This window comes from Poecile atricapillus, chromosome 2, assembly GCF_030490865.1.
Source record: "Poecile atricapillus isolate bPoeAtr1 chromosome 2, bPoeAtr1.hap1, whole genome shotgun sequence".
NCBI classification, from domain to species: domain Eukaryota; kingdom Metazoa; phylum Chordata; class Aves; order Passeriformes; family Paridae; genus Poecile; species Poecile atricapillus.
Genome location: NC_081250.1, coordinates 142916253 through 142937812, shown reverse-complemented (window position 1 = coordinate 142937812; position 21560 = coordinate 142916253). Strand labels below are relative to the sequence as shown.

Below are 21560 nucleotides of genomic sequence, written 5' to 3'. Positions count from 1 at the left end.
CCTTGTAACAAAACTCTCCTTTGAAACTTCTGAATGCTTCCCTGGGTAATTGCAATTGCAATAATTTCAATAGCTCTGTGTCCCCCCATATGAGTTCATATGAAAACAATTAGGTTCTGAGAAAGCATCTACACAGCTGAGCTTACAGTCCAAAGGAATGACGAAATCTCTCCTCCAGCTGCTGTGAATTTTACGTAAAATGATCAGTGAGCAGTCCCAAATACATCTTCTCCCCCTGAAAATAGTTTATCCAAGTTAACCTCTGAGACTGAGAATTTTGTCATAATTTCTTTAATCTGCTTTGATTAAATAATTCTTAATAAAAAATTTGGGTTTCTGAATGCTCTGGATTATTATCAAATCATTAACAGATGCTAACTGGAGTTATGAAAAATATCCACAGCACAGGAAGATGATAAAGATGCCTGTCACAGGTAAAGAATTATTTTCAGATTTGAAGGAATATACCAAACAAAAATTTGCAATATGAAGAACTGAGCACTGATAAAATAACATAAAACAAGTGGTTTATTAGACTGGCATAAATGTTACACGGGGCAAAGGCAGTCACTGGAATCCCATACTGTGAAACAAGTATGTTCAAGTGAAGAGCTGCTCCTGCTTCTGCCTCTTGCCTCACTCCCTGGTTTCCATCTCACCTGTGCCACTGTGCCTCTAAGAAGCCCTTTCCATCTCAGAAGTTCTTCCCAAAAAGGAATCGATCCCATAGCTTGCAATATTCAAACTAGAATAACCCCTTGTAATCTCAGTTACTTGTTATTACCAAGAAAGTACAGCTGCCCCAAGGTGCACTTGAATTTTGCCTGGGTAGCTCTTGTCCTCAGAAGTCATGAAGACATCTCAGGGCTTCTTATGTAAATTGTTAGGCAAACCTCTCTGCATACCAGAGCTGATCAGTATATTTTCTACAAAGTAAAATTTGAAAATTGAAGTATTCTTGTCAAGACATCAGGTTTTGAGAAAGTTTTTTTTGCAATAGTCATGTCATTTACATCCTGGTGGTTAGGAGATGGGGCGGATGAAAGAGACAGGTGAAACTCCTTTCCCTGCACAGTGGAGGAAGAGCTGCAATGAAATCTTTCAACCAGGAAGAGGGATGGGGCTTAAACAAGAGACTCTCACAGTCCAGGCACCAAGTGCCTTATAGATAAGGAACAAAAAAGCAGTCTGACACCTTGAAAATCACTGCAAAACAGAGTAGTCATCTTCTAAGTCAGTTCTGCATATGCAGCAGGCCTGAGTAAAGTGGTTTCATGCAGAGAACAGTAATTGAAAACAGTCATTGAAGTGGTAAACAAAACCAGAATGCTAAATATGAATGTGCAGTAAGTGATGGTGTAGGTTTTCCTTCAATATTAAGTACTTAAACCCCACAGTGTATTTGCAATAACCCATTCTTGTTTTTAAAACATTTTGTTCCAGATAGCTCAAAACCCTGCTCCCTCCTGGCAAGGAGAACAATAGTTTTCTAATGGAAGCTGAGGATAACTTGTGCTAGGGTGAGAAATTCTGCGGAGTTCAACCAAGGCACTCACAGGCAAATGGGGTCTGTAGCAAGAATAGTGGGTCAGAACATTATTTTTTTAACTTCTTGTCTGAAAAAGACACCTCCAACAACACAGAGCCACATAGCAACATGCTCGGGCATTGACTCTGCACTGAGTCAGAGGGAAGAATGCCATTTCATGACTCACCAGCAACACTTATGCTGCATTGTATAGTGCTAAATAATCTAATCTGTCTATCTACTTGAGAGCCTTTAAAGAGCACTAGTATGCAATGTAAAGAGTTTTCATTGGCATACATGAAAGGCATTAAAGTCTGGATTGCACTCAATGGAAAGCTGCCATCATTTCCACTGGGAGCTGGAGCAGAGTTTATGTAGGCAATGCATCATGTTTGGGAAAGCTCTTTGGGGGGAAAAAGGTTTTTAAAATCAAAAGGTAATAGCTATCAAAGACAGTGGTTTCTAGACAAAGTTTTGTTCTCGGGTATTCTGCATTGTCTGAGGTGCAGATCTCACTTTGATGTTGATGAGAAACCAGCTCACCAGGGGAGCCCCACACTGACAGCCACCACTTCTCTTGCAGAGGAGGCAGAGGACAGCTGGTCCTGAGCTCCCTGGACAGGCATTGGGTTTCCCGGCACTTTCCTCCAGGTGGCACTGCTAAATTTTTTAACAAAAGTGAATTGCATTTAGTAATCTTATCTGAGTGGAAAACCCAAACCATGGGAGCCATTTCCCTGTCCCAGCAGAATGCCTCACAGAGGCACAAAGAAGCCAGTGTCTGATCTTTTATCCAGTGAAAGTCCAGAGGAAAAAGAAATGAAAGGTCCAGACTTGTACTTGTGACATCAACTGAATACTTTCCTGCTAGGAATTTAGAGCAGATGGACAATTCTGGATCTAATTTCCTCTCAAGATGACAATTTTGACTCCCTACCTACTAGGCTACACAGTAACATGCAGGTGTGTCAGAGAAGTTTCTTACCTCCAGTGTAAAACTTGTGCTTCTCTTTCAGTTCACAGCCTGGCTTAAATTAGCCTTGCTGCCTATTGTGGCTTCTGCCAGTATTCCAGTGCCTCACCAACAGTGATGTGAGACTACCACAAATGCCATGTTGGTCCTTATCTGGCAGAAGAATCATTTCTTCAACTCTACTGACAAATCTGGATATTTGCAACAAACTAAAACAGTCAGTCCAGGATGGAAAAATCAAAGCAGTGGTGAGAGAAAAGAGCCATCTGGAGGGAAGAGGATAATCCACTCCAAGGACTGTTCACCCCTCATCAGCCCCGGGCATCCCATCCCAAATCCCTATGCCACAGAACTTCAGTGCATCTGCACACAGCGTACAGTTAATGATGATGCAAGAACCACTCGTCAAAACATCTCCCCATGCAAGAGCCAAACCCAAGTTGTCAGCTGGCTACTTAGCAATGGGCTGACACTAGAAGGGCAGTCCCAGACAAATCCAAGAGTGTATGAAAATGTCAGCAATATGTGTCATTTCTCCACCTAACATTATCTGCTTAACATCTGATATGTAGCTTCTGAATATATTCTCTGAAGGTCAGTACTTTTCTCTCTGAATAGTGTAAGCAAATTCACAACCTTTCAGAGTCCTGCAAAAGTTTGTTTATAGAGCATTATGTGGCAGGAAGTTCCAAGTGTTCAAGAAATTATGTTACAAAAAAACATCCCTCTCTTGCACTAGTTATGGATCTGTCCCCATCAGTTTCCTTGATCCCCTTTGTCATCAGATGCAAGGAGCAGTAACTAGCAGGGACACATGCCTTTGGAACACCCTGCACAGAAAGCCTTGTTCCTGTCCAGGCTATCAGTCCAGAGAAGGATCCAGTTTCCCCTCAGACTGGTTTCTTTCCTTACTACGGGAAAGGAAGTCAGGCAGTAATCTGAGCTTACCACATTATAGCTTCTCTGGTGGCCTTATTCAAGGAAACATGAGTATAATCATAAGCAGAGGCAAGTTTGTGTCATGACTGCCTTCCTTGTACCTCTTCTTTTGTTAATGGAGGATCTCTCAAGCCAGTTTCTTATGCCAGCACTGAAAGATGAGAGCGAAAAATACTCCTCTCTTCCACTGCTGCATCTGTACTCATTTGACAGGCACTCAACCCAAGGATGTTTCTTGCCTTCCAAGGTGAAAGCTCTCAAAAAATTGATGCTGATATATCTTGTAAGCCCCTAGTTTTTACTATCATCATGGGATTCAAGTATCTGGAGAAGAGATTTGACTTATGAGGGATGGCAGCATTGGCAGCTCAAAAGTTCATTCATCCTCAAGAGCATATATATCAGCTGAAATGAGTTTCAAAGGACCGTTCACTTGAACTGATTTACAGGTACACCAGCAGACAGAGAGACACTTCTTTCAATGACATAATTTTAATAGTCCAGGAGCATTTTTGCTACTGCAGCCAAAATCAGGATATTTTTATTTTGTTTGTCAGAAGGGAAGTTTTACTTTGCATTCATTTAGCCTCAGGAATAGAGTTTCCTGACAGTATTGCCAAGAGCGCATCATTTTTGCAACAGAGGCAACACTGGGAAAATTATGTGCTTCAATAGTCTTGACTGGAGTCCATGAATGCTTTTGCAGCCGTCACAAAGGACCTGAGCCAAAGTGTCCAGCGCAGGTGTTCTGAGTGGCCACATGATTCCAGCGCTGCCTTTCTGTGTCCTGAGGCAGAGGCATTGGGCTGCTCGTGCCTGCCAGCACCGGGGCAAGCTGCCCAGCTCCACCTCCAAGGAGACAAAGGTGCCTTCAAGACTTCATGAATTGTCATCACATGCAACACCTTGGAAGAGGCTCTAGAGAAGGTGCAAAAATGCTTTATTTGGATATACTGGGATTTTTCTCAGTCTCAAGGATCCCAAACTACAAGCAAACAAATAAAGTGCTTCCCAGGCAGGCGATGGTGCAGTGCATCAGCTCACCAGAAAATCACACTCCTAAAGCAGAAGTATGAGCAATCATGCAGGGTAAGGCTGATGGTGACATGACAGGAGAGAGTTTGTAGAGGGAAAGGGTAAATTGCATAACATTTCCCACCTCCTCAGCAAAGTCAGCACTTCATGAGGAAAAATGAGGTGGCACAGTTTTATATTTCTTAGGTGACATTTTTTTCCCCAATGAGAAAAGGGAACTTTTTCACCTCCTGGCATTTTCACCTCCAAACTGAGCCTATGGAACAAATTTTCAGCTGCTGACTCACACAAATGCCCAGTGCTTTCCATGGGAGTTTCACAGATATGACAGCAGGATTTGGTCACTATTCTATATGAAGTCATTTTAACTCACATCTATGCTATTGTTCATGTAAGAGGTTTCCAAAGTCCATGTTATTCCAATGTCTCCCCAAAGCTCTTCTTTAAGTCAATGCAATTTTTTTCTCCGTCCCAAGGGTGGTGGGCAAAAAAAATATAGTGAACTTTGAATGTGAAAGCTAATTCCTCCTTTAAACTTCTCAGAGGAGAATGGGGTTTAAGTCTAGGAAATGCTGAGTATTGCTAGGTAGGGACCATTTTTGGGGCTTCTTCTGTAACAATAAGCGTTTTGCTGAAATTTAGTACCTGTGTACAGAATCACTGGCCCAGTAAAGGGTCCCACACCCTGCTGTCACATTAGACTTATGTCAAATACAATGCATTCACATTATAAATATTCTAACAGCAGAGACATAGTCAAACTTGCTTCCAGTTATACAGGGCTCAGCCTGATCACAGAAATGCTTCACCCTGGAGCAGGGTGGAGTAGAGTGAGATGAAAGAATTTTTTTTTCTCTAGTTTGTCTCAGATGTTTCAGCACTGGGGTTGTTGTACAGCAAGACATAATCGGGTACTTGGATGGCAGACAGCCATGGCCCTCATCAGCAGCACTGAGGTGAAAATTATCGTGCTATAATTCAAGCCCTGTCAGGCCTCATTGCTTAATTATACAGTTGTGATTACAACGGAATCATCTTTCTATGGTATGTCCCAAGCTGACATCACTTTGATTAACAACTCATTTATCTGATTACATAGTAACTCAATAACATTTTGAATTGGAAGGAAACCAGGAAGCCCTTTCATGCCCATTCAGCTTCCTAGCTAGTGTGCATATAAGTACCCTGTAATTTTATCTTCTTTATTTATAGCTTGAAGAATGCATTAAGGACTTGGAGAATGGAACAAGCAGTAAGGTACAGAGATTTGAAGATAATAAAAAACCTAAGAGCCGTGAGAGAAAGAAATAAATCCTATAGGGACCTGTAGTATTTCTGCAGCTGGTGCCATCTTCAAGCTTATGTTCGTAACCATTTGTTACAGAGGGACTCAGAGGCCCCAGGTATGTCATAGCCCTATTATGTTCTGAGCAGGCCTCTAATTGAGGAGAGTCTGTTTGAAAGAACTCACAGTCTTAGGCTTTGATTCAGCAAAGAACTGAGGCATTAAGTCTCTGACTTTAGGCTTCATTATCATACTCCTCTTGCAACACCGACTCTTTCTTTTATGACTCCCAACGATTCCCATAATATGGTGCAGTTCAAATCTTCAAAGTGCTATAAAATATAAGTAAATTAAGCTTTAAAACTTCCCCAGTGAGATCAGCAGACAGTTGTTTCAGAAGCAGAAACTGAATCATAGAAATATGAAGTGACTTACCCAAGGCCCCATGATAAACCATTGATAGTAAGTCAGAGAAATGTTAGTTCCTAAATCTATGTTACCACCACACCTTGTTATTTTTTCTTTATTCATCCATTTGCTTTAGGTAGCTTCCAACATATGCTCTTGGAATAAGAGAAGACAGCCACTGCAAATGACCATACAGCCTTAGCCATAGTAGGATCCAAGGGAGAGAGCTATGGGACATAGCAAGCACATTTCAGCAGAAAGGATGCCCATCAGAAAGGGCTGGTTAAGTGAGATCAGTATTGCACAGAAGTGCACTCATTCTATTGAAATTCCCAGTTGGAGTCAAGGTGGCTGACAGAGCCACTGCTTGGTTCATTCCTCCTACTCAACTTGAGCAGCACTTCAGGGAACAGGAATGTCCACTGCTGGCATCTGCCTGCAACCCAGAAAGCTTTCCATTGCCCCATGCCTCCCTACAGAGCTAAGGCAATGACCAGAACTGTTGAAACAATTAAAAATCATGTAATCCAAAACTGTTTTTTAAAGATCTATGACATTTTTTAAAACTGATTTTTCACTCCAGCTCACTCAGAACAGTTTTGATAACAAAATCATGCTTTTCTACATTCCACACAACAGTTTTAGCTGATTAAAGTAGCACTCCAGCTTGAAACATCCTGAGGAAAGGGATATCTGCTGCACATGTAAAGTGGTGGTAACACCTGCATTGTATGCTGCTCATTGTCAGTTCATAGTGATTATTAGTTCTCTTACCCCTTAAATAAAGCTCTATTCAATTTCTAAGGCATTTCCAAAGCCAATGAGAGGTGAACACATTGTTATCAACTCTGCATATAAATGTTGTGGAGGCATTTCATTAGTTGATATCTGCGGGCTGCTCTGAGTTTCCAAGACACAGCTATATTCACACAACCCTCATGGTGCAATTTGCTGCAGAAATGCATATGAAATAAGCCATTTGCTGTTAAAGTTCACAACCTGTGTGACAGATCCAATGCAGCAGGTGTGACTATCATGTTCTCCAGCTGTTTCCTGGTCCAATGTCTGTTAATTGACCTCCCTGCAGTTAATCTGTTGATACTTCCCATTTCTCTTCTTAACTACACAGACGTGTCATGCAGCCTGCTGCAAGAGAAAGATAAAGTTCATCATGTGGATACTCCACTTGCCTGGAAATGTTTTCACAAGTGCCATTGGAATTGAAATGCTGTGTATGCATTAATGGCAGATTGCAGTTGAACTGAACACAAAATGGCAGCTGCTTGAATACAATATCCTCTAATACATTTAGAGGGGCAGCAGAATGCAAATCATCAGCATTTTACCATCAGCACAGTGAGAGTTGATGCTGAAATATAAAACCAGGGCATGATCAACTTTATTAACAAGCAGCAGGAAGAAGCCACAAGAAAATTTCTAACCTGCTTCAAAACCACCAGGAACAAATCCCCACTGTACAGCCCATTGCAGTAACAGTTACTTAGCTGTCTCACCACACAAAGCCATCTGGCTTTGGTTTTTGTCCACAACCCAACATTCATTATTTGAAAGGCTGGAATATGTCTCAGGCCAAACGTTATCCAGCTCTGAGCAACTCTGGACAGATTGGGACTGTGGAGTGAGAGCCATCATTACAGATGTTGGGATCCACGGATCTTGGTACAAATCCAAATTCATAATTCATTAACACCCAACCCTCCCCAAATCTGAGCAAATTTGCAGTATCCTGAAGGGCTGAAGCCACTGCAATTGCTCTAGACATGCTCTGCTTTCTAATGGGGAATAAAAGACAAATGGCAGCGAAAACATGATTGTGAAAACTGATTGCAGGACCCGTCCTGCTTCACTTCTAGCCCAAGGCATCGATGCTAGGGGAAGACAGCTATAAACAAACTGCACATAATTATTCCATTATTACAGTACATGCCTACTGCGTGGGTGGGAATTCTTCTCTTCTATCTCTAGCATGTTTCCCTGCCTAGCTTCCTCCACCCCCCATCATCTGTTCAATTAAATAAGCCAACCAAAGGACATTACCTCAGTGTATTCACAGGGCCTACCGAAGCAACAGCAGACAATGTTTGAGGAACTTTCAGACAGGTGTGCATTCGTCTGATTAATAATAACAGTAATAACAATAATAACAGCACTCCCACAACCTCCACGTTCTTTACTTCATTTCTTTGACTTTCCAGCTATACCAGGTGTAAGTTATTTGCATTTTATTATTATTTTTTAAAGAGCAGTCATTAGGGAGGGTGTGATCATAGAAGCACACTGCATCTGGCTACAACCTTTGCCAAACTTTGACTCTTCCTTGCATTCCAGGGTTAGGGTCAGGGAATTAAGGACTCTTGTAATGTGGTGCTATAGAAATGTGTACCTCTCAGACAGGGCCTGATTCTTTACTCATTTATGTGGATTAAAATCAGGGAATCTGCTTCAAATCAGATGAATATTACAGAGCTGGAACTGTAAGAAGAAATTTTCTTGTTTCCCTTTTTTTGAAAAAAAGGTAAATAGAATGAGAGTTTTCTTATGGACAGGTTGCTTTTGCATATTTATTCCCACAAGTGTAGAGTTTTGTTTGCTAATGACAAGGTGCATTAATTGGGAAAGAAGCTGTGTATGAAATGCTGACCAACAACCTCCATAGAATATCCTAGTGCTTCCATCAGCTGAAAGACTTGCATAACAAAACAGAAAGTGGATAGGTCTTACTTTTTCTGTTGAAAAATGGGATGGACTAACTCTTTGTTGGGAAAATGTTTCCTGCACCTTTATGACCCAGGCCTCAGTGGGCCTGGCTGGAGCAGATGTTGCAGCACTCAGGAGTACCACACAACTGGATACTACAAATCCTAATTAGTGAATATTCTAAATGATAGCCTAAATCAGCAGTGTTCCTGAATATTTTGTCACAGAAATTGTGCTTTTCTTCCTGTACTTTGACTAACATCCCACCAGCTAAGATGGATACTTCATCCCACAAGGACAGGCTACAGAAGTAGAATTGCCAGCCTCAGCAATTTGACATTTGTTCTGTTTATTGACACATTAGAGGCCTTGTCCAGTTTCCAAGCCCTTGAATTCAACTTTCAGCTGATGTTATTCTACAATAGCAGGGATATGAGGCAACACCTTAGCTGGCACATCACTACACTTTTCAGATCTGTTCACCGAGGGTAGGTGGGTCATTAACTTCTTTAAAGACTACATTCCACTACCAGCTCCCTTCCAACTGAGCCCTACTTTTTATTAACATCTCTTTATGGAGTAAAGGTTCATTTCTTCAGCACCACCTCACTCCACATGGGCTGTCCAGCCTGCTATTGTCCTGGACAAGGTGCTGCCATTTACAGCTGTGCACCATGGAGGTAGGATATGGTGCCATCACAAGTAAATGTTGGTTCCTCCTTTGTGTACTGCTGTAAAGGACTCCATAAAGCAGAGGGCAATGGAAAGACAGTTGCTTCTTCCTTTGAAGGACAACAGAACACACTGAATTCTGAACACACAAATCAGCTTTCTTGCCCAAAAATGAAGAAAACAGGGCTCATTCATCTTCCTGATCCCTCAAAGTTTTTGTCAGGTTTTGCTCATAAACCTACATTAAACTACTGAATTAACAGAAAGTAAAGGATTATTCTCCTTCATCCACCACATTCCCATTTTGTAAAAAGAATCAGAACTCAGTGTAGAGGAGATGGTTGTTCTGCCTCCTGCAGAGCTGCTTTTCTCCATGAAAAAAGCAGTATGTTATAATTAGCTGGTCAGGATTTGAAATACAGTTTTAGGTTTTAAATAATTTTGTTGAAAAAAAATTCTACAGCCATTTAAACTGTAGTGAAGGGAATTATTTCTGTTCAAATCATGAGTAACATTTTCTGCTCTGGAGTTTGCTAATAGCAAGCAAGACTTGTGTTTATTATTTGCGAGGTAGACCAAATTTGTGGCAAGACTGGACAAGGACGGTGTGACTTTAAAAAAGCCTGCTTTTCAAAGGGCTTCAGAAGACATCTTACTATCACTAAGATCTTCAAAAATGCTGCTCAGCTGACATCTAGAGCTACAGGCAACCAAGTTCATGCCAGAAGCGCCCTTCTGACACTATCAAGTTTTTTGATATCATCTTAACTAGGACTTGAATCCTGTCTGGGCAGGATTGAACCTACATATTCTCCTACTTGTCTCCAAGGTTCCAAACCAACAAATATATTCTGGGTATATTCTGTGCATGGACCCAAATTTATGGCCAGGGCTTGTACAGAATACCATTGGTGAGAAGCTGATTTTATATTTATCACAATCTCATTTTAAGCCCATCCTAGATCATTGCTTTTAGAATGGGGGATATCTACATTTATTCCCTTCTCCAACAACTCAAGAGGTGGAAGAACAGAAAAACAAGTGTCGTGTCTCCTAAATGGTAGATCTAGCTCTGAATACCTTGGTACCAGTGAGAAGACATGTCCCTCTCCTCAGTGGGCAAGAATTCTAATAGCAAAATCCCACACAGTCTTTACCAGGACTGAGGTAGGACTTCGTGGAGGAAGGTGCCCAATTCAAGGGGCTTAACTGTTGAGCTCTCCTCCCCCATCTCTGCATGGTAAGGAAGTCTGAGTGGTGAGCAGCCCAGGGTCAGGGTGCCATGAGACAGCAGGATGCCTGGAACCAGGCCATGCAAGGTCTATGAGCCCATAAGGAGCTGGCCCAAAGGGCCTCAGTAGTGTTTCATAGAGAAATGAAACAGACTCTGACCATTGCAACACTTGACACCAGAACCTGCAAAGTCAGCTGATTTTGCGAGAAATTTGCTGGTAAACACAAGTGTTGGCAACATGTGCTTTGTACTTGCATGTGCTTTGAAACTGTAACATCTTAAACACCAGGCTGAATATGTTGTAAATCATCCATTTTTCTCTTTCCAGTATTTTTAATAAAACCACATTACTTGCTAGAGAAAAACCCCTCCCAAGAATATCTATTGGTAAAATCAGTGAAACATGTAAGAGCCCTTTTCTCCATCTAACAAACTCTTTCAAACTCCTCTTTCCAGCCCCCCTGGAAGAAGCTAAGTGCAGCCTGATCCAGTACACTAGGAACTTCGTTCTGGTCCTGGGTCTGACACCATGTTACTGCTTGACCTTCATCTCCATGGGAATCCATTTCCCTCTGTTGTCTCTGTCATCCCTTGCTCTTGTTAGACTAAATTCTCCTAGAGAAAGACTGCTTCTCATTAGCATGAACTCTTTTACTTAGCTTAGTAGAAGCCTGACATAAACCCAAGAGTTTTAATGCTTAAATGATGTAACTGCCCACCTAGGGGAATTTAAAGAAGCCAACTACTAATGATACACTCAAAGATGATCCCCAGGCTGGAACTTCTTTAAGCTTTGGAGAAATATCAAGAGCCTGGAAATAATTGCCAATATTTCATTTGTATGCCTTGATTTTCCGGTTCTGATACAAATGCAGCCAGCAGTAGCTGGATTTCAAGGAGGAGGCCTGTACACTGCCAAGAGAGATGATTTTGTGCAACCCTTATCATTCCATTTATAAGAGATGCCCAGAAAAGAAAAGAAGTTAATAAGCATTTTTAACGCTCAGCGGGCTACAGGAGAGGCTTCCTGGGTGCAAGTGAAGTCTGCACTGTCTCAACTTTGAATGCACTGTCTGTTAGAAGTGAATTGCACAAGCTCAGATTTCCTCAGAAAACAGCAGTTTGTTACTGTGGGCCTGCAATAAGTTGCTACAGCACCGAGAAATATTCCAGATAAGCAAAATCATCAGAATGTAATAGTGTGTTTGCTTTCAGGAAATGTTACAATGCTGACCCTGCTACATCTGTGAGTCAGGTTTGCATGGCAGGCAACTGGCCCCTGTGGGTGGGATTTCTTCACTCTCCAAAAGTCAAACACCAAGATCTGCTCTAATCACCATGGGCTCACAATTTCACAAACAGTGAAAAAATGTACTAGCAATTTCACCCCAATTTCTTCTTCCTTTTGCCTTAATGCAAAAGATAAAAGTTGTCTAGGTCAAACACCCATTTATGTACCCTGTTTCCTAGACCAGAGATGGCTCACACATCCCCAGCACTAAACCTTGAAGACGGAATCAAGGCTATCATGATTCTTTCCCCTGGTAATGAATCCCCAGATTCTTCTCTGGTGCTTGTGTTCACACTGTTCAATTCAAATGATTCCACACATGATTTATCAGTCTGAGATGCAGGTTATCACGCCTGCCTACATAGAGTGTGACTGATGCTTTCAGGAGTTAACTCTGAATGGGAGATTCACAATACTAATGGATAAAGGTTTAAATGACAGCAATAATCCTAACACACAAAAAACCTAAACAAAACAACAAAAAACCCTAACAAACCAAACACAAAAAATCCAGGTACCTTCATTTGATTCCTTCTTGAGCAGCTGTACAACAATTCAATGACCACAGCTGGAGAAAAATAATAAGCTTTTTGGCAGATCCTTGATTTTCAATTACCTTTAAGCAGGGCAGGACCAAGGCAGAGAGTGAACAAGGCAACAAGGTGACAGAGTTGTTAGATAACAAGACAAGGTGAATCAGAAGATTCAGCATTGAACATTTTCAATGTTCAATGCTTTTCAGTAATGATAGAAGTCTTTTTATTACAAGATCTGCAACACATTTTGTTAATAAAATATCATCTTCTTTTTTACTAGTAAGTCTTGATTTTTAAGTCTTGATTTAGGCATAAGATTGAAACATGCTTTGAATTTCAAACACTCAAAAATTATATCCCAGAAAATCCTAGGATATACATCTGCTTGCCATCACTGTTTGCACTGACAAAATTTGGGCTGGCGTCTAAATCCAAGTATATCTTGAAGTCTTTCTTACGTCGGTTTTCTGAGCCATGTGCCCAATGCACAAGATAACAAAAATCATCAAAGAGACACTAATTTTGCAACCAGGAGCAATAAATCTCCTAATCCTGTAGCATTTTTTTCTCCTTTGGTCAACACAGTAAGCTCTCCCTCCAGCTTGATGACAAGGTTCTGATCCAAGTAGAAGATCTGTTAGAAAACTTTTGGGACATGAAATTTTAGAAACATTAAAGTAATTTTGGATCAATAAGACACACAGGAGCAACACTTAGAAGCAATAGTAGTCAGATCAACAAACAGGATTGCTGCTCAGTTGAACATGGGCACGTTAACAAACAGAAAAGGTCTCATGTTTTGCAGGATTAGGTAAGCAGCATGATGGACCTACAAACATGAGAAAATAGACATATAATTCACCAAGCCTCTGTCCTTCCCCCATAAAGTAGCCTTATCATCAAATATTGACTGAAAAAATGCTCCTTCTACTCTTCTACTCCAACTGAACTTTCTAGTCCCATTTCAGTTGTTTCTTATAACCATTACTCCCATATAAATGGGAGGCTTGGGGTACACAAGGAGTTGGGAGGGGACACAGCCAGGGCAGTTGACCCCAACTGACCAGAGGTATATCCCAAGGGATACAATATGGCATCATGCTCATCCTGTAAAACTGAGATAAGAGCAAGGAAGGGGGAAGGATTTTTGAAGTGAAAGGGTTTGCCTTTCTAAGTCACCATTACGCATGATGGAGCTCTGCTGTCCTGGGGATGGCTGAACACCTGCCTGCCCATGAGAAGCAGTGAATTTATTGCTCATTTTGTTTTGTTTTACTTTGCTTGCATGTGCAGCTACTGCTTTGCCTATTAAATTGTCTCTATCTCCAATCCACAAGTCTTCTCGCTTTCACTCTTTCAATTCTGTCCCCTATCCCTCTGCAGGGATAGTGAGTGGTTGTGTGATGCTCACGTGCCAGCTGAGGTTAAACCACAGCAGGGGAGGAAGCACCAGAAACTGCTCAAGACCCAGCTCTCAGCTGTGTGTGCTCACAATGACCTTGCAAAGCACTTAAGTACCTGCTCAACTCAGTGCACAGGTATGTCTTCATCGACTTTGCTAGGACAGGTATGCCAGGTATGCAACATCATACAGGACAAAGCTCTTCACACAGCAGTTCTCAAGTGCTTCCCTGTTATAATTCAGTTTCTGAATTCTCATGACTCTAAATATTCATCCAAACAGTTTAGTATCTGTTGAGTCAGGACGCCACTTGAAACCCACTTGGGGCATGACCTCTAGTCTCAGAAGAACTGTCCTAAAGCCCTGTGAGCACACACCAAGTTTCTGTGTGATTACATGTCAGTGTGTGACCACTACACAAGCAATGGAAACCTCCCCTCTCTCATTACTGGGGCTGGTTTGGGCGCTAGTCCATTTCTGCCAAGTCCTTTATCTTCCCATGTAGTTAGTAATCAGTTTGTTTCCACCTCACCCATATTTATTCTGGTAGCTGAACATCATCCCAATAAGGTGAGCAGCTCATTTTGAATTCCCTTTCCTAACTGGAGCCTTTAGGCATCAGATCAAGTTTGTGCAAGACAGTAGAATAACTCAAAGAATTCCAGTTCTAGTAGATGGGGGCAGTAGAGAGCATTGATATATATAATCTGCGGCATTTAAGATTAATTGCTTGCTGTGGCCCAAAACTTCAGATGAGTTTTACATACCATTTTATACCACTGGGACAGAGTATTCCCACATATCTGAAGTATCTAGAATAGCTCCAGTTTCAACCTAAATGATTATAAACACAATATAACAAATTAACTAACCAAAGGAGCCGATAATCAGATGTCTCATGCCAAGAGGTTAATAGAAGAAAATTAGCACAAAGGAAAATATCATCTTAAATGACCATGTAACTGTCAGATAGTCCAGAATAGGACTGCTGGAACCAAGTATATGCACTCTGCTGCGGTAGAGAAAGATGATCAAAAATCATACATTTGAACAGAAAGGAAATTTTTACCTTGCATTCATAAAACCAGCACTTAGAAAAAGAAATTTTAACACTTTCAAACACATACCATCTCCTATTTTGACCCTCATTTTCCATGTAGACAAGTATTTTCTTAAAAAACCAGCACTGCCAAATTCATTAGCTTAAGTGACTAGACTACAAGCTGGGCAGTCCTTGGGGCTCCATCTATGCTCTGCAGTGAGACAAGACTTCTCAAAGGCAACTCAGTCCCATCCTAGACAAAATAGGTTTTGTCACCTGATATTTTTTTCTTTCCCTTTAATTGAATGTTGCCTTGTTGTTTTGTAGCTTGAGAGGATAAATACGAACACCACCACCCACCCCCTCTTCAACTTTCTCTCTCCCATTCATTTATTTGTATAACTCTTAGTCATCTACTCTCTAACAAAGTAGTCCTATTCTTTTCAGTTTCTTCCTGAGGGAAGTCTGTCCATGCTTAATTATTTTTGTTGCCTGTTCTCAACCCCCCATGTTTCTGCTGTCTCCTTTGTCAGGGCAAACTGCAGCTGGTAGTCCTGATTGTAGGGCTGACAATTCACACTAACAATTCACACTATGCTGACTAGTTGTGCAAGACATTCAAGTTAGGGGAAGAGAAACTCCACATATCTTGCGTAACTAACCAAAACCATGTAAATTACTACTGAATATGCAACTAGGACTGCTCTGCTTCCTACAGCAAAAACAAAAAGGATGGGAACTTCTTGGCAGGCTTTTGTGTGTGTCCTGCTTCAAAGTCAAGAGCTGAGGCTGTAGCCCCATTTTTGTCCTGTTTCAGTGTTGTGGTTGTTACCTCACAGTCCCTTCTCCATCCCTGCAACCCATGCCTGCCAGCCTGGACACTACAGCAGCTCCTAGCACTCTCAGCAACCAGCCCCAGAAAAGTCCTGCTCTTTTATTCTGCCAGACATGCCTTTCTACTTGCACATCCCCTCTCAGCCCATCCCAGTGGCATAGACATCCCACCTCTGACTCCCCCTCTCATCCCTCTTCAGATCTGCTCTTGTTCAAAGGCAGTGGAGGGCTCAAACAGGCAGCATGTCCGTAGGAGGAGGAGGAGGGTGCCCTCTGACAGACTTTGCCCTGGGGAGGTCAGTAATTGGGCTGACAGGGCCAGTTCCCACAACTGACCATGTCCCTTACCTGCTCTTCCCACATAAACAATTTTCAATCTTTGTTCTGAAGGACACAACTAGGACATGAGCCACAAGTCTCAAAAATTCTCCCTCAATGGCACCTGAAAAGGGATGAAAATAACATGTCTAATGAAAAGCAAGAGCTGTTCAAGCCCTCAAAATTGGCTTCATTCCCCCTTTCTTCCCCCTTTTTTCTAAAAGCAGCTGAGTTATTGTCTGACTGGGTGGCAAATGTGATGCTCTGTCATGCTGTTGAGACCAAATGATGGCGGAAAACTGCTCACAAAAGATCATCAACCCATGAGTGACTTACAGAGAAAAACTGTGAATGATTTTCAGCAGTTGCAGGTGTTGATTATTGGCACCCGCCGTGAGACGGCCACAGGAGGGGAGGCTTTCCCGTGACCCAGTATCAGGCTGCTGTGTCCCTATAAGCTGATTAAATAACACAGTATTGACTCTGCCCCTTGGCTGGGCATCTTAGGTAAGAGTGAATTGTGAAATCCCAGCTCAGTATTACCCTCTGACACTTGCTTTTGAAGAAGTTACCACAGAAACCTCAAAAGCAGGTTTCAGTGAAACACACACAAGGCTTTGGTCCTGCACCAGCCCTGTGCGAGAAAGTGTATTTCATCCATCCCAAGGCCCCAGAACTCCACAGGGGTCCTTGTCCCAAAGTCAGAACTTCCTTGATCCCATGGAAATCCCCATGGATGCAATGAGACCATAAACCTTCAGAGGAGTCTCAAGCTGAATCTGAGAAAAGGGCTGGTTGAAAACTCCAAGTAACTGCCATGCATGTTTACAAATCCCAGTCTAGGTCTGAGTAAGGCTGATGAATAGGGATGGCAGCAGATGGCTGCAGGGGTTCCCATCTTCACCTTTGAGCCCTGCCCCTGCTTCGAGACAGCTCAGCTGCTGGTGTGGCAGTAATTGAACCACTGTAAATTACAGCCTGATGTATAAAGGAGAACCAAAGCCAGTGCCAGTTTTTCTGTTAATATTACTGGTCTGAAAACTCTGCTGGTTCAACAGCTGCTTCCCAAAGAGCTGAGCCACCTTCACAGCATGAATGAACACTTCCAGGAGAGAGGTGGGGCAGACAGCTGGCGGTGGGAATCACTGCAGCCATCCCTGGAGAAGTCATCATTGCCTGTGAATCAAAGGACTTACAAACTGGATCCAAGATGGGATGTAAAATATTACACATAGCTCTAATAACTCCGGGGGTTTTTGAGCCTCATGATGAATGGCATTCCCCCGTGGCACAGACTAAATCCATGACTGCATGCTTTCTAAGAAGCTTAGGAAGTGATTGTATAAAATTAGTATTAACTAGTTTCACTATTATTAAATGGAAAATTAAAGCTTTCAACACTAAGCTATTCAAGGTGTTTGCTACACAAATGCTCTGTAATGCCCTCATCAACAATAACCATCATTACGGTTGCTCCTTAAAAGCTGGAGAAAAATGCATAATCTCTTGTAGTATAATCCACTTTCCTAGAGCAGGCATGAATTTAAAAATCTATTAAGAATGGTGTGTACAGAAAGCAATTTCCTGTAAGATCACAGAATGGCTTAGCCATAAATAGAGCAAACTCCACCAGTTAAGTTGCAAAGGATAATCAGACATATCCCATCCCAGATTCATAACATCAATTTATCTGGCTCACTTTGCTTCGCTTACCATATTATAGTTTGTGGTTCCAATGTACCAGGATACTTAAGGAAAACAAAAACCATGAAGGATGTTTTCTTCATACCACATTTTGGTAATCTTAAAAATCATGAGGTTTATTCTCCCCTTTTCTCTTATTTTTTGAGGTCCTCAGCACTTACAGGGTTCAGATCCATTGTGTTACCTTAGCCAGGCAAACAAGCACAAATTCCCTCTCCTAGGCATGCTAAGACAAACCAAAGGGAAAAACCAATATAATTGCCAGCAGGATAAAGCATCGCTGCCAGAGTAAGGAACAGCAACTGTTGCTGTGTCAGAGCGTCAGAGTTGTACATTTGCAAGAAGAGGAAAAGAGGGTAAAAATACCCCAGGACTACAATGAGGCAGCAAGCTTCCAGGCAGACCAGAGAGCTTTATCTGAGTAGAGCACAATGGAGGAGGGTCCCTATAGCTTCCCTATTTTGCAGATGAGAACATGGAGACGAAATTATTTAAGCTAATCCAGTGGGTCAGTGGTAAGGGCAGGACTATTTTTCTCACAGTCTCTGATCTGTATACATGGTTTTCTAGAATGCCAAATTCCACGTACAGCATTCAAAGTTAAATGATAAGGCTCAAGACATCAAGAACAAAGAACAGTTCCGATTTGCTGCTTTAATGGGCTCTTGATTGCCTTCTTGATTGCTAGTATTCAAAAGAAAGGAACAAGATGACAAAGGGACAATCTAAAATCCCCCCCCCAAAGTTTCAGATTCTTGCAAATATTTGGGTGGTAAAAAAATTTGTTGCACAGCCCCATGTTCACTGAACACAGAGGCAATAAGTTTTCAAAGGCAGGGCAGTCTGCCAGGGAACTCAGCAAGGTTTTAATGGATGAAGCTGTATGTTCAGCAGAAATTAACCGAATGTGAGATGTTTGAATTGAGACACTTTTGTCTCAGTCCACATCAGAAGAACACACCTCTGTGCTCCCAGGATTGTCAGTCTTGAGTTTTTCCTGGAGTGAAGCTCCCAAACCAGCCTTTTCTTATTAAAGCAATAATTTAAAGAAGAAAACCTAATCATGCTGTTATAGTTCTTGGGTTCAGATTTCTGAAATTTTTGTGTCGAGTGGATGGAATGTCCTTGAATTTAGAGTCCTCTGTGACAAAAAATTCTGCACCAATATATGTGCAATATTCACTATCCACCTTCTAGACAACACAGACAGGCTTTCTCCAAATGCATATTATAGGAGGCACAGCCCTTGATCTGTTCCTAAGATGCTGTGTAGCCAAATATACCCCAGAAATGCAAATCTGAGAATCCTGTGAAGTGCCAACATGAGCAGAGGCTGTGACATATCCCATGTCAGCCCTTGGACACTTCTACCTGTGGAAACTGAGGCATCAGGAATTCTCATCATTACCTCGGCACAGCCCTTCCCTCTCCCCCACACTCAGTGCAAAGCACTTTCCCTGATTATCCTGGCCTAGATTTTTCCATCCAATATCTTAATGCCAACTCACTTTTGATGAAACAGGGTCTGTTCTTTCATAAAAAGAGCTTTAAATAAATCTCCTATGTGAATACTCAGGGTACAACAAGCAGGAAAAATCGGATTTTCAGGAGCCCTCAGTGTTGTTTTTCATTAAAATTAGAAGCAAATGCTCCCATTAAACTTGAGGAGAACACTGCAACCAGTGCTAAGCTATTTTAAAATATCCTGTCTGTGTTGACTAAAACCTACAGTCTTACTCCAAATGAAAATCAGTTCCATGCAAGAGGCTTAAAGGAACTAGACTATGAAAAATCCATAAATTAGCTCATAGGCTAATCATCTCTTCAAAGTCCTTCTTATTTGTTTCCTTGGGAATATAAATGCAGCCATAAGAAAAGTCCTCAAGCTCATGAAAGTGCTCTCTCTATAACTACATGAAGAAGATCTGAGGATTTAAGCAAAGGTTGAGTGCTCAGTAATAACCTCTTCAAAGTGTGCTCTGTATATAATGTCCTTGACTGTGATAGTCAGAGGTATAATAAAATTATACTGACTAAGATTTGCTCATTCAAGTGGTGCCTGCTTGAAGCTAATTCTCTGCATGGAGGTCAAATTCAAGCGACTATAAAACTAATAACCAGATAGTGCAGCAGTTGTTTTGAAACCCTGCCAACATTTCTAAAATATATGGTTTCTCTTGGTTTTCATAGATCTCTCTTTTTCCTGTTCAGATTGTAAATTAAGAGGATTTGGAGGAATGGAGCTTTAGTCTGCCAGATTTAATCCAGCATGAACCCCTGTTTCCACAAGGAGATACCTAGTAAGTGGTCAGAGACTGCTATGAAACAAGTTGTTGGGAACATCTGGGGGGAAATTTCTTAGAAAATCATTGTGTCACAAGATTTTAAAAGGTCAGAGTGTGATGAATTCCCCTACAATAGACACCACTGAGATGAATGCATTCTGGTCTAAATCTGTATTTCCCTTCATATTTCCACATTTTACAGAATTTATACCATAACATCTAATCTCAGGAACACTGGCACAGAAGCTTTTGGGTTTTGTTTGGATTTTCCTATATGACAGGCAGAAATTGAGCCCATTTTAAAAAAAGCAACACACCTGTTATTTTGCTAATCAATTATATTCTCAGGTTCCCTCATTGTTAAAGAACCTGTTGATTTTACTGAAGTATGAGTTCTTTCCACTCAATCAGCAAAGAACAATGTTTTAAATATGTGTAATTTTTAATGTTTTCAGACCTCTCTAGTGTAAATACTAAACTGCAGTTCCTACCTATTCCTGCATCCCACCAAGACTGAGCTATTCCTAAAGCAGCCTTCTTCTGTACAGGCATTTGTAAGTGGCTACCTCCTAACATTCCTAACCAAAACCTGACCTGAGAATTAGGCCACCCTACCACTCTACCCAACATTATATTGACATTCTGAAATTGCTTCTTCAGCAAATCTATCATATTTCTTACCTCTTTTGTCAGACAAAAGGGAGCATGACTGCCCACTGAGTTAGTCCTAACTACATCTTCCCAGAAAGTCTAGCAGCAGTGAAATGTCCAAGCTTCTCTCTGTCAGCTGAGGCTCCCAAGTATCCTGCACAGGAAAAGGGCAAAACCCCATACTAGAAAGCACAACGTCACTTGATCTCCAAAGGGTTATTAATCACCAAAGCATTTTCACAGTGCATACCTCAAATTCCCTCTTTAGGACTTCTGATGCCTTTGCTCAGCCAACTCAGAGGTCCTTGTGGATAATAAAACAAAACCACAGTGCAGTTCCTACCCATGAGTGGCTCTAGGAGGGTAAAGCTAATCTCCCTAGGCACCTTCGCCGTCTCTCAAGAGGCTTTTAGGAATGTGGAGTCGCGTGTACTTTTCTATTTGATGGGAAAAGAAGAACAAGACATCTACTAGTCTTCTGCATGTTTACAAAGAAAGTAAGTTTAATCTGCGCATCACGGATTTCATCCACCCTCTTATTCCAGTCCTTTCCACTAAAGGGTTGTCTTCAGGAAGCCTGGCTATCTCCAGGACACTTGCACTCTTAGGTTGGCTTCTCTGTCAGTCCATTCTGTCCCAGATGAGCTCCTCCAGCCCTGAGACAGCAGCGAGGACCATCCCCCGGCCCCACCGCCTCCAGCGCCG

The 21560-nt window shown here is 41.7% G+C and overlaps 1 long non-coding RNA gene across 1 annotated transcript; it reads right to left on the bottom strand.

The window, feature by feature from the left end:
* Positions 1-5982: 5982 nt before the first annotated feature.
* LOC131576680 (uncharacterized) lies at positions 5983-21018 on the bottom strand. Its single transcript, XR_009277036.1, has 3 exons — positions 20886-21018; positions 7168-7314; positions 5983-6092 (listed from the first exon to the last, which is right to left on the bottom strand). It is a non-coding gene; the product is annotated as an uncharacterized LOC131576680 (long non-coding RNA).
* Between the last annotated feature and the right edge of the window lie 542 nt (positions 21019-21560).